This window comes from Ambystoma mexicanum, chromosome 10 (assembly GCF_040938575.1).
Source record: "Ambystoma mexicanum isolate Mex_15411 chromosome 10, UKY_AmexF1_1, whole genome shotgun sequence".
In the NCBI taxonomy this organism is placed as follows: domain Eukaryota; kingdom Metazoa; phylum Chordata; class Amphibia; order Caudata; family Ambystomatidae; genus Ambystoma; species Ambystoma mexicanum.
The window spans coordinates 639,209,597-639,227,856 of NC_090932.1; positions in this window are offsets into that span (position 1 = coordinate 639,209,597).

Sequence of the window (18,260 nt, forward strand, 5' to 3'; positions counted from 1 at the left end):
GTGCAAGGGGACATGGGTGGGACATGAGTGGGTGCCTGCTGGCAGGTGCCCCACACTGCTGGGGGTGGGGGTGCTGGGGGAGATGAGTGTGTGCCTGCTGGCAGGTGCCGTGCACTGCTGTGTGGTGGGGGTGCAAGGGGGTAATGCGTTGGTGATCACTAGTGCAAGGTGACATGTGGCTTGGCTAGGGGGGCATGCCCATGGTGGATGGGCTGCCTGCGGGACATGACCAGGGCTGCAGGGTAGTCCCCTGTGGTATGGTCTGCCTGCAGGGGCCGTGGAGGGTGTAGACGGAACACCTGGGAGGACCCACACTGCCAATTCACGTGTAGGACTCCCCTGCACCCCCGAAATACACGTACCCCACTCGCACAGGGCCTATCGCATGTGAAACTTGCCCGCACCCCAGTAATACACGTACCCTGCTGTAATCACGTGTGTAACTTCCCGCGCACCCCAGTAATACAGGTACCGTGCTGAAATCGCGTGTGAAATTTCCCCACACCCCAGAAATACACGTACCCTGCTGGAATCGGGTGAGGCAGCCTTGTATACTGTTCCAGGGTTAGCGCAGCCCTTTGCGATGAATTGTGAATTTTGATGGCTTTTCCTTGCACGAGGGCGTTCTTGGGGGCGTAACTGGCGCAGCTGCAGGGTTACTGCGCCACTCTGCGCCACGGCTGGTTTTGGAGGCTGAAATCCATGAATACGCTGTGTGCGGATATCGATTTTAGCGCACGCAGCTGGCACAGACATTTGCACGCGCACACTGTGCGCCAGCCATGTGCGCCACTTTTGTGCGAAATTCTATGAATTACCCTGTTGATCTCTGATCCCAAATCAATTACCTCACTGTTTTGATGTTAATTTATCCAATTTCCAGGTATAAGATTTTACTGCACTCTTTGTTTGTTTAAAAATTAGTATCTTCGATTTATTTGGGTTAATTCTTAGATCATTTTGTTGCGCATATTCAGCAAGCGCAGATAATAAGCATTGTAACCCGACTTGAGAGTGGTCTAAAACCACAATAACATCGGCATACGCTAGCCAGTTTATTTTGGTATTGCCGGTGTTTTGAGTAATAAAAACAATCTCCGTCAACCATTGATATAAATCAGAAATACTTTATTTATTTATTTATATTCAGTAATAAAACTTTTACAAATTTCAGTTATCCTATTCAGTTAAAATACATATACTAAAAACATTAACAAATAGCAACATCATTACAAAAATGCTTACATGCACATTCATTTAATAATACAATTATAAATACAGATATCGATACATGACCTAATAACATTACTTTAAAATCTCAACCAAACTAATAGTACAACACATCCACTTCGATTAACCTATACATCGTCAGCACTACTCATTAGAATTAATATTCATCCACATACTCACATCAAGAATTCATATAATTCATTATACAATCCCATTAATCTTAATATAATAAATAATAAAACTGTAGAACTGAAAAGCTGAAAAATGCCAGTTTACATATATAAAACTTCCCATTAGAGGGAGAGAGAGAGTCCCCTAGCATACTTGTGTATCCCCCCCAGTCTACAGTATACTTAGCCCCTAGTACACTCGGCAATATTTTCAAAATCATTTACCACAAACGGTACTGGGCAAAGTGTAACTTTTGGCTTTCTGTATTTAAGCAGTATGACCAAAAATGATCTGATTGTAGGTACTCCAGGTTATGAGCAAAGCACCCAAGAATCTCTACTATTGCAGGTGCCAATCCTAGACACTCCGTAAACATATGTCTCAGGGATTCTAATATACTCTCGCTATTACATACCCGGCATTTATGCTCTTTACGAGGAATATTATAGCAAGGGCCTAACTTCAACAATGCAGGTAGCTGATTGATCCTTAGTCTAAACAAAACCATTCTCAGAGCAGACTCAGACAACACTATCTTTGCACCTTAAGATATATATGAGTGACACATGCCACTTCCACATGTGTACTTAAACTATACAAATGATCATAATTGGTAGTCCAGTCGTACATGCAAAGCTTCTTTTTAAAAACTTTGAAGCTAGTGCCACGACTAAAATCAGGTCTCCAAGCAATTTTACCTAGACATTTTAAAACCCAGCTATCAAAGTACTTGCTTACCACTTTCGAGGCACTGCCCTGGATATATGCCAGGAAAGAAAGAAATTCACAATGCGGTGAGGTATTCTTTTTAAGATATAAAACTCCTTGCCTCGCAATGGCCAGTCCCTTCAATGATGTCAGGCCTAGCGCCAGTCTAATATATTCAATAGGCATAGACTGAGCCAGACCACGGACAGTTTTCCAGAAATAGCTCTCAACTCTATCTAACCACTGCATATCCTGCATTACCAATGCTTCCAGACCATAGAGTATCATAGGGCTGAAATACTGTTTATATAGTAACAAAATCCCTTCTAACAAATACCCAGCAGTCTGGTATGCAAATTTACCTATTAAGTTAGCTAATTGTTTTGCCTTGAGTCTTTTCGTTTCCTTAATATAATTATAGGCTCTAGACCAGCTCATCTCAAGGCCCAGCTAGGGGTATTTATCAACCGTCGCTATAACTTGTGGATAAAATACAGCATTTAGTAGATTTAGCTCCCACAACCATCAACTTGGTTTTATCCAAGTTAATTGTTGGGTCATTGGCAATCATGTATTCAGTAGGTTTAATATACTCTTGATTCCACTAAAAGTATAATTAAACAAGACAAGGTAAACCGCAGATAACATGCATGGTAACAATCGGCCACCTATTTTAGGGCAACAGTCCAAAGTTTGTGAAAATATTAGCGGGAAGTCCACCGTGTAGATACAATAAAGCAGGGGCGCCATGTACATCCCTGCTTGACCCCCACGCTAGTAGAGACAAGTGCTGATCGACCCCTCTTGTCATCCAACCTAACACGTACAGATGTATCATGGTACAAGCCTTTGAGAACATTAAGCAACCACCCCGGGCATCTCCAACTCTCCATCTTAGCCCAGAGTTTTTGCCTGTTCACCCAGTCAAAGGCTGCCCAAAAATCCACAAATATGGAATATACAGTCTTCCCGCGCATACCCATAGCATCCCTATACATTGCATCCATCACAAAAAGGTTATGTGATGTACTGCATCCAGGTCTAAACCCTGTTTGTGCAAAATTCAAAATACTACAGTCATCCACCCATTTTTGTAGGGCTGCAAGTACAAATGTCCCAAATATTTTTCCAGTTGAATCCAACAAACATAAGAGCCTATAATTCTCTGGTGCTGTGCGCACACCTTTTATTTTATAAATAGGCACTAGCACTGCTTCTTTCCAGGATCTGGGGATACATTGTGTTGTACAAACTCTATTAAAGAGAATATGCAGTATTTTTACCCACATCCCTGGGTTCAATTTTAGAACAATATTAGCCAGACCATTAGGTCCAGGTGCCCTAGAATTACTTAAACTCAAGATATTTTTCCTCTAGAATACCCTCACTTATCCAACTGCCATCCCTGCAAAGAGAAGCTCGGTGAGGGCCAGAAATCACTCTACCCATTAGTCTTCTTGATATAGTCAACCCATATTCTCTCCTGTATAGGGTTAAGGGTCCTAACTTCATTAGCAGTCTTAACTGTATTTAGTTGCCGCCATGTATCCTTATGATAAGATATGGCATTTATAACACGCCTCTACACAAGTGTTTCAAGGCGCGACGAGGCAAGGGGGGGGAACAAAGGGAGGACAGACAACGATCCTACTAGGCCAAGTGTCATTCAGATCGCGCAAGTGCATGGGAAGGGGGAAAAAGGAAAAGTGCGTGGGGGAAGGGAGAGGGGAAAGTGCAGTAAATGGGAAAAAGTGGAATAAATAAGAAAATAAATAAACGGCCAGCTGGTGGCAAGTGCAAGGAAGTGCAGATAAAAGTGCTGGTAGGGGGATTGTAGGGATGCAGAACAACGGTCCCCAGGTGCAGGGGTGCCAGGGAGGCAGTGCAAGTGGGCAATTGACGGGGCCTGGGCCAGAGATCAGAAAGGGTGGCCAGGTAACCCGAGCAGTTTCATTCAGGATATCAGCAGGGGAGAGGGGGAGAGAAAGCAGAGGCAAAAGGAAGGTTTTGAGGTGCTTCCGGAACCAGAGACGGTTCTCCTCGAGTTTCAGGGAGGCAGGAAGGCTGTTCCAGAGAGATACCCCAACCGAAGAGAGTAATCTGCCACCAACTCATTGCTTGGAGAAGCAACTGACACTGAGGGAGTTGGAGGCGGATGAGCGAAGAGCTTGAGAAGGAAGATATTTAGAAAGAGAGAGTTGAAGGTATTTCGACCCCAGAAGGCCTTGTGTACAATGCAGAGGGTTTTGAACTTAATCCTTGCAGCCACTGGAAGCCAGTGCAGGGATTTTAGTCCTGGAGGGATCCGATCCCTGGGTTTGAGGCCAAGGACAAGTCTTGCAGTCCTGTTCTGGATAAGTTGCATGGGGCGGAGAGTAGAGGCAGGCAGATTTAGATAGAGGCTGTTACAATAGTCCAGCGTAGAGAGGACCAGAACCACTACAAAACAAAGCCCTAATAGCAGCCCTAGGCATAAATAAGAAAACTCACATCTCTTCCTTGAGACGCCAGCATAAATGGTTATCCACATCCAACAAAATACAACTAAAAACTCTTTCCTTGACCTACAAAGCCCTCAATAATGCAGCCCCCAGCTACCTTATAGATAAACTCCAGAGAAGAACTTCTCTCAGACCTACCAGAACTGGGAATGTGAACTGTCTGACCATACCCAAATATAAGCTCACCACTATTGGGGGTAATAGCTTTACTGTAAAGGCAGCTAAATTCTGGAACTTACTGCCTCATGATCTGAGAGCCGACCAACCCACCTACATTTCAGAATAAATGTAATAAAACACATCATCGCTACTGACTCCTAGTCTCCCATTGCCCGTTGTGGACCTGCCCACATCTGAAGAGACCTTTCACCCTGCATTAACATTTGAAGACTATGTGTAATCTAGTCTACCTAGGAGCCTAAGTGTTATATGAAGGGCTGCACTTTTGTCATACATATTTTTGTGCAGTGCTTATTGCTTATTTCTGTAACTACATTGGCCATTCTCAGTCTTTGCCCCATTTTGTACATTGTGTATATCCTGTAATCTTGTAAATACTGTATCCTGTGCATATGTTGTAACCTTTGTAAGCTTTGCATCTCCTTACTGCTGCGCCCTTTTACTTACGAGTCTGGTGCGCTTAACAAATGAATAAACAAACAAACAAACAAACCAGGGCTCTGTGAGCTTCTGGGGGAAGGAGAGGAAAGGGGGAATACCTATAAGGAGGTGCATCTGGCAGTGTGACTTCTTAGAGATGTCAGAGATGTGAGGGGAGAAGGAGAGAGCAGAGTCGAAGATGACCCCAAGGTTTTTAGCCTTGCAGGTGGGAGTAGGAAGAGGGCCAAGAGAGGTTGGCCAGAGAGCTGCAGGGAAGGAGGGAGTGGGTGTGCCGACAAGTAAAATCTCAGTCTTACTGGCATTGAGGCAGAGGTCGTTGGTGGCACACCACTCCTGGATTGCAGACAGACAGTCAGAGATGAGGGAAGGAGAGGAGAAGGCCGAGGGTAGCCTGAAAATGAGCTGGGTATCGTCTGCATAGCACTGAAAGTTGGGACAGAGAACGACGATGCAGTGGGCAAGGAGTGCCAGGTATTGGTTGAACAGCCAGGGAAAGAGGTTAGATCCCTGGGGGACACCACAGGTAGAGAAAAAGATGTCGGAGAGGAAGGACCCCAGTTGGACCTGGGAGGGTCGATTGGAGAGGAAAGAAGTCAGCCACGCCAGAGCCTGACCAGTGATACCCAGGTTATCACGAAGACGGTTGAGCAGGATGGCATGATTGACAATGTCAAAGTCAGAGGAGAGGTCAAGCAAGATGAGAACGCATGGGGTATTAGAGTCAAGGTTGGTGAGCATGTCTTCTCGGATGTTCAGAAGAGCAGTTTCCATGCTTCTGGCAGCTCTGAAGCCAGACTGATGGTCATGAAGACAACCAACAGATTCACTGTGGAGATTGAGCTGGGAGATGGCCAGTTTCTCCAGGAGCTTGCACAGGAAGGGAGTGATGGAGATTGGGCGATAGTTAGCCGGGCAGGAGGGGTCTGCAGATGGTTTCTTTAGAAGAGGGTGCACAAGGGAGTGCTTCAGGGGGGAAGGGAAGACTCCAGTGGTGAAGGAGTGGTTGCAGAACTCAGCCAGGGCAGGAGCCAGGGAGTTGATGTGGTCCTTGATAGTTTTGGAGGAACAGGGGTGAACCTGTTTTGACGAGACTTTGATGGATCGGACTTGTCTAGAAACCTTGTCTGCAGAGAAAAGGGGAAAGGCCAAGAAGGAGGGAGGAGGGGTGGCTGAGGAAGGGCCAGAGGAGGAGCAGGGAGTAGAGGGCGGGAGGCGAAAGGAGGAGAGTGAGTACAGGATGTCCTCAGTTTTAGAAATGAAATGAGAAGCCAGTGCCGTGCAGAGGGCCTGGCAAGGGACAGAAGAGATACAGACTGCGGCAGGGTTGGCCAGTTCCTCGCAGATTTTAAAGAGTTCAGCCGAGTTGTTAGATACCGCAAAGACGCGGGCTTGGATATGGGCTCTCTTCTTGGTGAGGACAGAGAGCCGGTATTGCCTTTGCAGCAGGCGGCAGGCCAGTTTTTCAGAGGATGAACTTGAAGCACACCATTTCCTCTCGGCCACCCTACACCTGCGTTTTAGGGTAACAAGGTCTGAGTCATACCAGGAGTTACACTTGGCTTTGGGCTTCAGGCGGATTCTCATGACGGGGCAAGGATATCAAGAGTATCAGATATAGAAGAGTGGAGCGTGGAGAGGGCTGTGTGAGGGTGAGAGTCAGCCAGAGGAGGTAGAGTGGGTGAGAAGGTGGCGGAGAAAGCCTCAACTGACACACGTTTCATGGGTCAGATGACTGAGAAGGTGGGTGGCAGTGATGGTGGTAGCTTGGCCTGCAGGGAAGGGAGGGTGAGGTGGGAGGAGAGGAGAACGTGATCACTCCAGGAGAGAGGAGTGGAGAGAGGGATAGAGAGGGGAAGGTCAGAAGAGATCAGGACATCAAGAGTGTGTCCTGCAGAATGAGTCGGGCCAGAAGGGAGAATGGTAAGTGAGAGAGAGTCACAGAGGTCGCGAAAGAGTATGGAGGGGGGACAGGAGACATCCAGGTGGATGTTGAAGTCTCCAAGAAGAAGGAGTTGAGTGGTTGAGGCCAGAAGTGAGGAGGACAGGTCTGCCCACTCTGAAAGGAAGGAAGAAATCTGACCAGGTGGCCGATAGAATGTAGCCACAGTAAGGGAATGGCTCGGGGAGAGAGAGAGAACCTGCAGACGAGGCATTCAAAAGAGGAGTAGGCCTGCATAGAAGTATAAGAGGCAGGAATCCTCTCAGGGAAGATAAGGGCAACGCCCCACCAGAGCGGTTGGGCCTGGGCACAGAGAGGATCTTGTAGCCATCGGGTAGGAGCGTGTCAAAGCTGGTGACGGAGCTGGCCGTAAACCGTGTCTCAGAGGTCAAGTTCTTCAAGAAGGCGGCAGATATCAGAGGAATGTTTGACAGCGGGGCGGGAGTTAAGAGTGGCAATGTGGAGAAGGTTGCCATCCTTGAAGGACTTCCGGGGGGGTACAGATCAGAGGTAAGCCCTGCGGAAGTGTAGAAAGCACCGGAGAGGGGGCAGAGAGGGAGGGAGAAGGCAAGGTAGCCAAGGGAAGAGGAGAGGGGGACAGCAGGAGATGAAAGGAAGTTGATGAGGCGCGGAAAGCGTCAAACAAAGAGATGAAGGTTGGCCTGAGGGCCTTGGACCAAGACAGTCCCATTAGAGTAGACATTAATGATGATATTATGGTTTCTCTTGCTAAGGACCCCTATCATTCCTTGGCAACCTTTATTTCTAAGGGAATATTTCCATCGCTTACACCATCCCCTGTAGGCATTCTTAACCATACATATTTAAATTTTCTTTAATTCCCAGGACAGGGAGGGAACCCTAATCTTTTTGATGTCTCTGCGCATATCACGCTCAGCACCTCGAAACGCAGGTTCAAAAATAGGGTTATTCTTAGGGAGTAGCGCATGTTGCCCAATACGGCATTTCCCAGTGGAAGTAGCCAATTACCTAATCCAATCATTAATGGTGTCCCCACCCATAACCCCCAGGGACATCACTTCAGTAGGGTCAAGGCTATCAACCTTTCTACCGGTCTTATCCAGATTCCTTTCATTCCATCTTATAAGATTTCCTGAATGACTAGAATGCACCCCTGAACACCCGAACTGGCTTTCCAATTTTCCAATTCCCTTAAGCATTTCCAAAGACAGTTCAAGTGTATAATGATCACTAAAGCCCAGGTCGGTCACTAGCAGCTTTTTTTTCTGTTGCCAGTAGGCAGGCATTATTACCAAACAGGTAATCCAGAGTGGCAGAGAAGGTAAATCCCTTCCATGTGTATTGGCCAGGTACATCGCCCTTAGTGTGTCCGTTCATCATTCTGACATCCCACTGTTTGAGGAACCGAAATAAGTGTTTCCCTCTACAATTGTCAGTTCCCTGTAGCATTATGCTTCTTCGGGCAACATTAGTATACAGTGGGCGACATAGATTATCAATGCAACGTGCATTGAAACCCCCCCCCCCCCCCAGTAATACTAATCCATCAGATATGAAAAGAATAAAGAGTAGAGGTGCGATCAGGCACCGTTGGCGCACTCCTCTTTCAATCTTAAGGGGACCCGACAGAGACCCTGATCTCGATATTCTGACTCTCATTGCTGAGTGCTGATGAAGTTCCATTAAAATAAAAAGTAGATTCGCCGGCACACCCCAGCTATTCAATTTCCTCCAAAATAAATTTCTATTGACAGTGTTGAATGCCTGAGATAAATCTATCCAGGCTCCGAAGAGGTGGGTACCACCCTTCAAGAGGGAATCGGCACTGCTACAACTTGAGACTAGACCATTGAGGAATGTTGATAAGCCCCTCCTAAAGCCAGTCTGCTGTTTTGCTATTATGCCTTTTGACTTGGCCCAGATCTCTAGCTCTCCTGATATAAGACCAGTGAAGATTTTTACTGTCTGCATCTAAAAGCGAGATGGGGCGGTAGTTAGGAGCTGCCAGTCATTCCCCTTTTTTATAAATCGGGATCACAATGGACGATCTCCATGACTCAGGAATTTCCTTTGTCAGAATTATATTGTCAAAAAGGGGTTTTAAGACCCTTGCCCAAACCGGTGGATTCATTTTTAAGATTGTATTACTAAGACCATTGGGTCCCACCGCCCTAGAGGAAGATGATTTATTTATCAAGATTTCAATATCTTCGCTGGTGAAAGCCAATGACCATTTTGACATCTCTTCTATTTTAGGTGTAACAATATCTGAAGGTCCATAGACCTCAGCAAAGTGATCGATCCACATCTGTTCCTGAATAATAGTTTCCTGATTGGAATTGATTGAATTATTCATTGATCCCACAATTGTCCAGAAGTTTCTGGAATTTCTCTGACATATCGCTTTCAATATTTTTTCTCCATCTTGCTGGAGTATCATATGCCGATGGGAGCGAATCCAGTTTCTATAGTTATTATTTAGGGATCTCAGTTCATCTTTATAATGCTTTACATCTTTCGCTGATTTTTTTAATAGGGCCTTTTGATGTTGTTTAAACCTCTTCTTTTCTTGAACTAAAACGTCAAAGGAATGTTTATGGGGCATATGGTGTTTCGGAGCAAGATTATTTGGAGGATTCAAATCCCATAGGAAATTAGTGAAGCTACCCGGATCACAATGATTGAAAGTTGCTGTTTAACGGTGTTATCCAATTTATTAGTGAGAGTTTGCCCACCTCTATCAAACTTCCTTGTTTGATTACCAGCAGAGTTTGGAAATAATTAGTGGGTATAGAGAGACACCATACGGCCAGAATCAAGACCTATTATAGCTTCCAACATAGCATGATTGTTTAAATTTCCCTCACATGTTTTGAATTTAAGACAGCAGTCAAAGATTTTTCTCGTGACGAAGATGTAGTCAATCGTCGAGAAGGTGACACCCCTCTGCCAGGTGGGAGCACTTGGGATGTCCCCTGAGAAGTTTCCATTGAGCATCCACAGACTCCACTCCCTCATAAAATTTGTCCAAACACTTTCATTTCTGGTTTTACGTTTATATTTGTCCAAACTCAATGCTTTTGTAGTAATACATTGTGAGTTGAGATCACCCGATATAATAATTTCATCTGATGGTAATAGGGATGAGTGCTCTACTAAACAGTCTGATAGATTTTGCAGAAATTCTATTAAAGAATATTCCTGGGGGTTCCAATGGACATTTACTACTATCCAACCCAAACCAATATTAGACCCACTTCTCCCCACTCTCACCACCAATATACCCTGCATTTCATTTGATAGTAATTTGAAGTTTGAAAGATGTAATTCCTACAGGCAATTAACAGCCCCCCACTTGGTCGACCCCCCAAACCCACTGCCAGTTGTTGGTACATCGAGAACCCATATGCACCCAGTACAGAGATTAGCCACATTTCTTGAACTAAAATAAAATCAACATTTTGAAAAATATAATGTCTTCTTAAGTCCTCAGAGAAGGAGGTGTGCCCCCTAGTGTTCCAAGAGAGTAGTCTAATGTGAGGGCTAACTAAAGCTTCTGTTGAGGAATGCCCATTTTAAGGAAAACTTGAGATATTATTTCCGTGACTATTTCCCTACATATTGGTTGATGTCGCGGCATCTTCAACATTACTGCAGAATGCTTGATTTAGATCCTGAATTGGTGCTTTTAATGGCTGTGTTTCCTCTAACAGTGGGCATTGTTTTGTTTCCACTAGACCCCTCTGTTCCCAATTCTCTTTTGCCCCATAATTGCCTCTTGTCCCAATCTAGACTTTAACAGCACATCAGCTATATTTGTGTTGGGACTGCATGGAAAGCTCACTTGTCCTATATCGGATGAGGAGAAGTACTTTGAAATGGAATCAACCTCATCTCCAATAAGATTGTTGTGCAATTCAAAGCTGGTTTTCCTTACATACTAGTATACTTTCTTGATAGAAAAACTTTGAGCTCAGAAATCTGTACCTGAGATTTGGAGCTTTCTTTCCTAGAAACATCAGTCTTGTTTGACGGTATTAGGTTCAGAGCTGGTCAATTGGCGCAGCTTCTGTTGTCAGAAGCACCCAAATCCTGTTGCAATACGGAAGATTTTCTTTAGTTTTTATCCTTTGCTGACCTTCTCCATCTTGCTGAGTTAAAGTATCTAGAGATATTTTGTTCATTTCCTGACCTGCCAGGACAGACTTGGCCAAAGATTTGGAGGATAATTTTTGACAGGTGTTCCGGAAAATTGGTGCGCGTTTTCGCGCAAGGCTCCTCATTTTAATTTTTTGTTTCAAATTCCGGAAAATTCGAGAAATCTTTCCCGGAAGCTGAATTGGCTCTGTTTGGATACCCACTGTGTTTTTTTATGTTTCCACCAAGTTCCGGGTGCCTCCCTTATGGGTTCTTTGGCTTGAAAGGTCTTTTTTTCCTTTTTTCCTTTTCTGTGCTTTTTGCCCTTTGTTTTCTTTACTTTCTGTTCATCCAGCTGCCCACCCTTCAGATTTTGAATAAAGCGATTAGTATCTGTATTCCGATTTTTCTTTTTTTCTTGGTTTGTTTGTTCTCTTCTATCGCTGGAATTTCATTAAGTCCTCTGTTAATTTTTTTCTCCGCTTTTTGGTCTTTCCATTGGATTTCTTCTTCTGTGGTTCTTCCACTTCCTCTAGGATTGAGGAAACATTTATTATGAGAACCTGATCAGTGTCTTTTAAAGAGATCTCATGCTCCGCCACCTGCGCCAATCAAATGAACTCCTCCATTAGCGAAGCTGACAGGGGGGTATCAATCAGCGTATTATTTAACTTGGTGTTATTCAGGGGCGGAACTCAGTTCCCGCAAACGCTTCTGGGAGGGTCTTGCAGTCTCATGTAGAGAGACCTTAGCTCCTCCTTTTCCCCCCTCCACTGTTCAGTCAAAGTGTCCATTTTTTTCTGATTGAACCTTGGTAGTGGATCGAAATTCTGCCAAAATTTCCCCCACTGAATCGTTGACTGCTGATTTTATTGCAACCAAGGTTATCTCATTTATTTCTTATTCTTTCGTGGTTTCAAAAAGCATTCCAGAGTGCTGCTCTACTCCTAGTTTCAATTTTTCAGAAACTTTAACTAGGGAACTAAGTACAAAGTTTAGAGCCATTATTGTGGTGGACACAGTTCTTGCGATTTGTTCTCATCTTGTGGATTACCTTTTGGGAGTGGGCTATTTTTTCTCAGCGGGGATTTTGAGCAGGGACCCTTCCATCCCTGGTCTTTTTCCCAAGCCACCGATATTGCATTGAGTTCATAGGATGATTCTACCAGGATTGAATTTTCCATCTCTAACATGTCCTCATCAGGGACATCGATAATATTTGTGGTGTTATCTAATCTATTTGACCGCCTGATAGTTGGATTAGGCCAGGTTCACCACTTAACTGTACTGAGACACCGTCTTCATCCAAACCTGCTATACCCAATGGCAAGTGATCTGAGATGGCATTCTTCATTGTTGTGGTTCTTAGGGTATAATCTATGTTGACTGGGAGTAATTCTGGATGGGCTGATTGACTGAGGTGGATTCTCCAATTTCATTTCTGGGCACCACATACGGGCCCATAAGTCCCGAGCCCATCAGTTGCTGGTTATCGTTAGGGTAGACACTCAGAAGGGGAAGAAAAGCACCTCACACAGAACCGACTTGTAGCATTTAGAATTTGATTTCTCCACTGTATTTATGATTTGATTGGAGATCTTCAGATGGTTTAATTTAATGGAGCTAAGATCTTTTTCCAGCAGGGCACTTCGGAGATCGTATTTCTTAGACATTTTCTTTATATGCCAGATATGATTTTTCTTTCTTCCGGCACTTTGTCCCATGAGATTCCAAGGTTCTTCTTAGGACTTGTTTATTTAAATGTCTCGTTATACCAAACACTAGATACAGCACTCGGGTCAAAGGCTATCCGTCCGCAGTCCCCGGGTATATGTGCTAACATTAGGATTGGTAATCAAAAGAGATACGTATCAATATAGAGGCTGTGTAAGATGGTTTCAAATTATTTAGTATGTTCGGATCAGAATCACGTAGCTGAAGCTTGAGTATCTCGTTTTACCAAACTCTGGGTACAGCAGTCGGGTCAGAAGGCAGTCCGCCTGCAGTACCCGATTGTGTATGCTGACGTTCAGATGGGTATTCAATCGAGATACATCTCCAAATAGAAGCCAGTATGAGATGGTTTCAAGTTAGTATATTCAAATCAGAATCACATAGCTGAGGCTTAGATACGCAGGGCTCCCCAATCGCTGGCAGTAAGCTAATGCTTCGTCGTTGATTTAATGCAATAGCTCTGCCCACCAGAAAGGGAAGCCGGCGGAGCACTTCCAAACAAGGTAAAACCGCTGCGATAATTACTGCTGTTTCTGGTATTTCTGATTTATTTATGGATTGTGCAGCCAAACATTCAGTCACATGGCTGGAAGTGCAGTATATGTAGCATGTTACGCGTTGCATGAACAGAGGGACAAAGTTTGCAAATCTTCAGGCATGATCTTCCAAACCAAAACAAGAACTTCTCTTCTCTCAGGCAGCTTCAGAGCAACGTGCTCCTCCCTCTTGATAGTAAACACGGCAAAAAGACTCTGGATACACTGACTGCAGCACACTGTGCGGCCTGCTCTGCAGCCGCAGAATTATTTTAAAGTTGTCCCAGGCAGCTTCAGAGCAATGTGCACCTCCCTCTTGATAATAAACACAGCAGAAAGACTCTGGATACACTGGATACACTAACTGCAGCACAATCCGCGGCCGCAGAATGATTTTAAAGTTGTCTCAGGCTGCTTCAGAGCAACGTGCTCCTCCCTCTTGATAGTAAACACGGCACAAAAGACTCTGGATACATTGGATACACTGACTGCAGCACACTCTGCTGCCACACTCCGCGGCCCGCTCCGTGGCAGCAGAATGATTTTAAAGTTATCTCAGGCAGCTTCAGAGCAACGTGCTCGTCCCTCTTGATAGTAAACACGGTGAAAAGTCTCTGAATACACTGTATACACTGACTGCAGCACACTCTGCTGCCACACTCCGCGGCGGCAGAATTATTTTAAAGTTGTCTCAGGCAGCTTCAGAGCAACGGGCTCCTCCCTCTTGATAGCAAACACGGCAAAAAGACTCTGGATACATTGGATACACTGACTGCAGCACACTCTGCTGCCACACTCTGCGGCCCACTCCGCGGCGGCATAATGATTTTAAACTTGTCTCATTCAGCTTCAGAGCAACATGCTCCTCCCTCTTGACAGTAAACACGACTCTGGATACAGTGGATACACCGACTGCAGCACACTCTGCTGCCACACTTCGGTGCTTTTGCCAGTGTGGACAAGAAGTGGCACATTTGGCCATCATGGTCTACAAGCACCTGATGTGTTGCATGGACAGCATCATGGATAGATGCCTGCTGCCTCAAGCCACCCACCAGCAGTGATAGCACTGAATCTGGGATGGCCTCATCGGCCAGAAGTGCGGGCTCTGTCTTGGGGGAGGCATTGGTGGTGGTGGGTTGTGTTGCAGCAGATGGTCCTGGGACAGTCACCTGTCTTAGAGCCAGGTGTACAGCCTGCATATCTCCCACAGCACCCCCACCATACACTGTGGACAGGCCTGCAATGGCCTCCTCCTCCTTCTCCCTCCATGAACCCTGACACCTCCAATGAGGTCTCCATACCTTGCGGCTCCTGTGTGGCAACGTCACCACCACTCTGTCCTTCAGCTGCTGAGGTGTTCTCAACGATGATGGGATCCTGGGATTCCTCCTCAGCAGCAGTGGCATCAGAATGTGAGGCACATTGCGCTCAGAGGAGATGGATATAACTAGGCATGCCTGGGGTCTGTGCCTGCCTCTGGAGGCCTTGGCCGTGGGAACCAGCTCCACAGCAAAGGTTGTACCCTCTTCTTCAACTGCTTAACTGTGGAAAGGGAACACAGATCATAGGAATCAATCATAAGTGACAATGCATGTGTACTCTCCTCAATTGTAATAAGCAGCATTCTGTCAGAATTAGTCAACAAGCAAATGCCTCACACACACAGGCCCATTTTTGGAAATCTGAATGAATCCAGTCTCACAAGTGAAAGCCAAATAGACAATTCACAATGATGAGACATGCACATGTATACGTAGCACATACATGTGTGGCCACATACACATGTCAACAACACATTTCACCTCACAATACCAATGAAGCAGTGACCGAAGTGCATCCTTCAGGTAGGGCCATGGAAGAGGTACCTGGTTACATGTTTCTGTAGCACTGTAGGCACATCTCCGTCCAACCACATCTTGCAACATGTACTGTTGGCAGTCCTACATGAAAGCATGCAACACACACATTCACCCATTGCTGACGATCATCTTGCAACATGTACTGTTGGCAGTCCTACATGAAAGCATGCAACACACACATTCACCCATTGCTGACGATCAAGCAGCAATGCTGTCAGTCCCAATACGAACAAATGTCATGATGAGGTACTATGTATGCCCCCTTGTTCAGTGGGCTGACAAGTCCCAATGTTGATCAAGATAGTCAAATGCACTAAATTGCCATGACCAGACATCCAAACACAGGTTATAGTCTCAGCTGCTGAGTTGAGATGATTCAATCGTCATACCCAATTGAACTACCCATAGAGGAGGTGTGAGTGAATGTGACTTACAAGCCGTCAACATTTCAATCTGGGTTGTGTTCCTTTCTGAGGCCTTGCTGTCAGCATCTCACATTGCATGCATATGAGTATACATTGTCACCAAGCTGCCAGAGCTCATTCCTGCACCTGTCCACTTCACAGATGTGTGCCATGAAATTCTGCCGGTGTCGCCATGAGGCTGCAGGCCAGTTAAGAATTGTGCAACACACTTTCAGTGAAAAGCACTACTGCAGGACATACTGAATCCGTGTAAATGTTCTTCCTGTGAGCACTCAACAGCAGCTTGGATAGGGGCCTATAGGTCAAGGACCTGTACATGGACTCCTGGCTTTATCTTCACCATGATCCAGAGGTGAAGCAGTGCCACTCGATGGCAAGCTGGAGAGTGCACCTCCACGGAAGCACCTGCCTCAAGAGCCCCCTTCGCCTTGCTCCGGATCCTTAGGTCATCCCAGCACTTTTTGTATTGTCCACTGTAGAGACTGCCAACCCCTCCATGTTGATGGGAGCCATGATGTCCATCCAGATATTCTGATGGCCACACGTCCCAAGCAGTTTCTGTGGATCGAAGAGGGCATCATAATGGGCCACGACCTGTTCATCCAGGATGACAACGTCTGCAGTAGAGCAGCTGAGAGCCCTCAGCCTTGCCACCTTGGGCATTCTGGTGGCTGAAATTATGCACCTGAGGCTGGTGTGGTGAACGGGGGCCCTGACTGTATGCGTACTGTAGAGCTGAGGTGGTAATATGGAGGTTTGGACGTTCTCATATGACTAATGAAGTGGTCATAGTGCCTGACAAGATACCTACAGAAGAACATGCAATGGAGGAAAACCAGGCACTCCAAGGCAGTGCTAGTGGTCAGCAGCCAGTGACACAGTACCAGGCAGCAAGAGATGTATAGGTTTGGAGGTAAAATATGGATGGAGTAGGCACAAAATGGCACTAGGCACGAGGGAACATCAAGGCACTGGTGGCTGGGCTTCATTGACGAGGCAGCAGTGACAATATCAGAAGAAGGGCCCTTTGTGCTTCATTTCCGTGGGGCACACCGTGTTCATACACGTGTAACGTTGTATATATAATGTGCTCACAAGCGCCTCCAACCTGCATATACTTTCCCTGGCGTGCGCAGAGGCAGCAATATTTGCGGGTACTAAAGCAGATTTCCTGGCATGTGCAGATGGGGTACCTTGCTCTAAATGTGCCTTATATAGTTCTTTGGAGAACTCTTTTCACTCAATCATCCCATTGCACCATTAGTGGGATTGCTCCAGGGAGAGGATGAGGATGAGGGCAGACGATACGTCCACCTGCCAAGGTGCCCCAGTTACACCAAGGCCCACGATGGCTCAGTGTGGCCTGCCTGCAGAGCAGGCACAAGCAGCACCCCACAAAGAGCCACATGTTAAGGAGAAGGGGCCGAACAGTCCTCATGGATTATGCGGATGAACACCATGTTAACCAAACCCCTGGGCTGGCAGAACCCTTCCTGTGATCCAGCGTTGGACGATGTGGCAGGAGCTCACAGATCTCATAAATGCCTGTGGTGTGGAGAGGCGCACTGCAGAAGCGGTGCACAAAAGGATGTCTGACCACACTACGCGCACACCAAGTAGAAGCATGGCAGCAATGTGGCCTCTGCCTGGGCAACTGGAGGTAGATTACCACATGTTGAGGTGTTAACACCATTTGAAGAGGTCACCAGTGGCCTCATCATCAGTGAACAGGTGGTTGGCAAGAGAGGCATGGACACAAATGCAGCCACATCTGGTGAGTGCCATATGTGCATGATAAGTATGTGCTTTCCTCATCACATGATATGTTATCAAATGTAGTACTGTTGGTCGGGCTCCTTCTCATCCATCCATGAGTACTGCAGTAATGCACCCATGATCACTTCCATCCTACAAAGTGTATGCTTGGTTTTTGTTTGTGGTTTAAATTGCCCTTGCTGAACACATATCTGTATACAGAAGTCCTTTTTTCACCAATACACCTATAGGTGCCTAAGGCCTGCAAGACACGTGCTATTGCACACACTCACAGTGTCATGATTGTGGATAGTGCATTGGGACCTGAAATATAGCCTCATATGGAATAACACTAAGCAGTGAATGATTTCAAAGTCATCAATTCACTGGGCCTGGTGCTCAGTGGACATGGATAAGCAACAATGTCAGTGAGAAGTTGCATGAGTCGTGTTCCTTACATAAGTTGCAGTGGTTGTCCAAAAGATGTTTGAGGATGGATGGCCATTCCATATTTGGAATGTGAGTTAATCAGTGGTCTTGCAAGTGCACTCTGTTGCTGGTCGTATCCATGTTGTAGTTTGAAAAAGATGCATGTAGCGTATCTAACCACGAATTGGGCCAGGCCTAATCTGGCAAAGGGGGTGATGGTAATGTTGTCA